This window comes from Triticum dicoccoides, chromosome 3A (genome assembly GCF_002162155.2).
Source record: "Triticum dicoccoides isolate Atlit2015 ecotype Zavitan chromosome 3A, WEW_v2.0, whole genome shotgun sequence".
NCBI classification, from domain to species: domain Eukaryota; kingdom Viridiplantae; phylum Streptophyta; class Magnoliopsida; order Poales; family Poaceae; genus Triticum; species Triticum dicoccoides.
The window spans coordinates 4,643,439-4,647,206 of record NC_041384.1 but is presented as its reverse complement, the minus strand read 5'-3'; the positions used below and the strand labels follow the sequence as shown (position 1 = coordinate 4,647,206).

The following is a 3,768-nucleotide window of genomic DNA, read 5'->3' as shown; positions in this document are numbered from 1 at the left end:
AAGAAGGTGACCACGGAGCTCAAGAGCCTGGCATACGCTGAGGTCCAGACCCAGGCCCGGGCGGACCGCAAAGTGCTGCAGCAAGTGAAGCAAATCGTTGTTGGTAAGCCGTTTTTTGCATCAGTGTATTTTTTGCCGCAAGGGGTTCATTGAGCTCACCCAAGTATGGCGATCCGCAGAGGCTTTCAGGGACCTCATGAGGAGCGCTTCAGACGTCGGCCGCTACTTCGGTGCTCAAGAGGTCCATGCCACGGAGAAGGCGTTCTAGAATCTGTTCCAGGCACCATCGTACCCAGAGCTGCTCAATAACCAAATGAAGCTACTCATGGAGCTTTTTCGGATGGTGAAGCCGGCACTGCAAGATCTTTACGTCCAGCTCTGGCCCGCGGCAGCGCTGCATAGCATCTTCTTCGGTCCACAGGCCCACCTGCGAGAGGTCGGCCCTCAGGTGAATCACTGGAGGGCATCCAATGGGCGTATGCTTGCATGGCGACTAACTATCGGCGTATTGATGTGACGCTCATGGCCTCGGGCCCCCTGAAGGGAAGAATCAGACCGTGGAGTAGTACTTGATTGGGGTGATGGAGGGAGCTCAGATCACTGAGGAGCGGTGTCCCAAGGACACATTATACTTCGGAATGACAAAGTTAGCACGATGTAAAGACATGCTTTTTGTTTGGTAATAAATGTGGCTTTATGTTCCAATGTACGAGCGTATATATTTATTTGCCCTTATATTTTTACTCTTGTGTGACCGAATTGGCTTTAGAGGCAAGCACAGGATACAAAGGGTGTTTCATGTGCAGTTTGAACCCTTAGCCGATGTCTTGGTTCCCAAAGGCGGTCCACGCATATGAAATGAAGTAATCCGACTATTTTGGTTTCATAGCTTTCACTTAGTCTTTAAGATCTTAACTGTGGGTACTAGCGAATAGCCCCTGATGTGTGAAGTGTTCTGCAACTGGTCGGGGTTTAAGCCGCTATTCACTTCTGCCTATTTGAAGAAAAGCCCCTCGTTTTACGTGGATGATCTGCAACGAACCATTGTTTGACACTGTCTTCCCATTGCCGAATAGTTTACGCTTACAAGGACAGTTAGTTTTCGCCTTTCTCCACTGAGCCGCTGATACAATTGAAATGTCGGCGCAGTCGTAGTGGTTCTCCCTTTACACTCTTAGCCGAATGGGTCGTGAGCGTTAGAGGCAAGCACAGGAGCCGGGAAACCCAACTATTGATACTACTACAACTGGCAAGATACAGATTTCTAGAAAAGCACATAGCAACATGATACTACTACAACTTCGATTCATTCACGCCAGACCACATAACCACCTCATACGACTGGCAAGATAGAGATGTCTAGAGATGCAAGGTGGCACAATCTGGTGCAACCAATTAGTTAATCCATTGGACGCGGATGCTTGGATTTGCCTCCTATCATTGATTACCAAACCTAGTAAATAAACATATGATTTCTTACTAGGATGATGCATGCGAGTGAAATATCAAATGTTGCTAATAAGCACTCAAAAATCTGTTTAGTTTAAGGATACATCAAACAGTAATTAGGTATAATTGTGTAACATCATAATTTGAATACAATGGTCTGGAATAAAGAAATAAATAGAAGGTGATATAGTATTCACCATGATTAGTGTTACAACATGTTTGACGTCAATCGTTAAAACCGATGTAAATTTATAAATAGTAGTAACTTGGTAGAAGAAAGTCGCATGTTGCCTCCCTAATGATCACAAGTCTTAGGGTAACATTCGCACTTGGCACCCTTTAGTCTTTTAAACCTGTTCCGGCATTGTCCATCATCCCATCCATCTTTCACACAACTATCTCGACACATTCCATTTTGATCAGGATGGCATTTATTCCAATGGTTGTGATAGCACATGTTTTCGGTAGATGAAACCTCACCTATGGATAAATAGACAAGGTTAGGAGAAGTAATATGAATGAATGTGTCCAGCAATGTTGATATGTCATTGCACAGCATGAAACTTTGGCGAAATGCTGATACTATGGATAATTATACTTACTACATGTAGCCATAAGGCAGAAAAGAATCAAGCAACACATGGTTGTCTTCCTCCAGGCCTCCATGGTATAATGGCAGAATGTCGGTGATTTTTCTGAGAGAAGGCAAAGAATGTTGTGAAGATGGTGTGTGTTTTGGTTTCTATCATTCGGAGGTTCTTATAATGTCCGTGCCCTATAGATAGTATAAATAGTTAGGTCGTAAGGCCAAGAGGAAAGCAAGGAAGCAAAATTAACCAGAGGAATACAACTAAGTGAACTAAACTTGGCACACGTCTTACAACTTAAAATAAATAGTATATCTATCACCTATCTAAGTTTAGCTTGTTGAACTGAATCATTCCGCACATTGACAGGTGATAAGTGCATTACTATTTATATAGCATCCAAACTAAGATTGACGGTAAAGCACATTGGCTACAAAAGGGAACCAATGATATCTTCTTAATTTATCTATGTTTTTTGTTCTATTCATTCCATAATTCTATTAATTACAAAAATATTCAAATTTATTTGGACCAACATATTAATCAATTTTGTAGAGCTAGTTCATGTTTTCAATACTTATGCTTTAAGTGAAAATAGGTTTTTGGAGTTCCAGGGGAAGTCTGGAAAATTAGGAGGTTCAATTTAATAAAGGAAGGGAATCAAAAGTCCAAGGAACAAGGTCAGGAAGGACATTGGTGCATGGACACCCTGCCTAGGTTCTTATGCACACCCGGTTGGGGTTGATTTCTGATACCCTTGGTATATATACACCTCAAAAAACTTGGTCATATTTATCATATTTTTTTGTTTGGTGGCACTTCGCAACCCAAGGCCATCATATCTATAGTCATATTAAGGTAAGCTTCCTGAGCGAGGAAAGATCACTATCTTAGTTAACATTGATAATTGATGCTCTCATGGCAATATGTGAGGTGCCCATCAACAACATGAATCATTGTGCTCTCATAATAATCTGTTAGGTTATTATTTATCTTTCATTTTTCCAAAAATAGGTAAAAAAACCCATGTTTTAACTTCTTCAGATGGCATTGACATTGTAGTCTTAACAACATGGCACCTCATAATGTTTCCGATACCATGTGATTGAGTGGGTTGGCTATAGGGGAGTCCATAACTGACCACAGGGAAATGTTTGCAATCATAAAACCATCCCGCGTGATTTCTAAACCAAGAATCATATGAGAATATGGAGTCAATCACTACCAATTCATTTCATTAAATTGCTTGTGATGGCATAACTATCTCTTGTTGTTTCTTCCCATATACCATTTGCGATGATACTAGTCATCACACACGTTACATGTCAGATGGAACGTGTGCATTGTACTGTCAATAGCACATGCAAAAGTTCAAAAAATCACTTTAATCTAGTTATGTATTGCACATGTTACATTCTAGGTGAACCGTGTGATTTAATATGTTCATAAAACATGTATTCTTTTAATAAATTGTGTGATTTGATGTAACCATAAATTTCTTCGTTGCATCACAACCCAACAGACGCCTTGAGATGTAACACTCAGTGTACTCCTTTGGAAAGCACTAATCGGAAAGGCATTTAATTACACAACAATATTAAATGCTGCAACATGGCAAGGCGGTGAAACAGAAGTAAACTACTCTCTCTAGTCATATTAAATGAGGTGGGAAATATTTAGATAGGATCCCTCAAAAATACCTCATGGCATTTAATGAGGATAATTAAGGTTC

The 3,768-nt window shown here is 40.7% G+C and overlaps 1 long non-coding RNA gene across 1 annotated transcript; it reads right to left on the bottom strand.

Annotated features, from left to right (window-relative positions):
* Positions 1 to 1,550: 1,550 nt before the first annotated feature.
* LOC119270882 lies at positions 1,551 to 2,189 on the bottom strand. The gene is made up of 2 exons (XR_005134344.1): positions 2,052 to 2,189; positions 1,551 to 1,929 (listed from the first exon to the last, which is right to left on the bottom strand). It is a non-coding gene; the product is annotated as an uncharacterized LOC119270882 (long non-coding RNA).
* Positions 2,190 to 3,768: the final 1,579 nt, after the last annotated feature.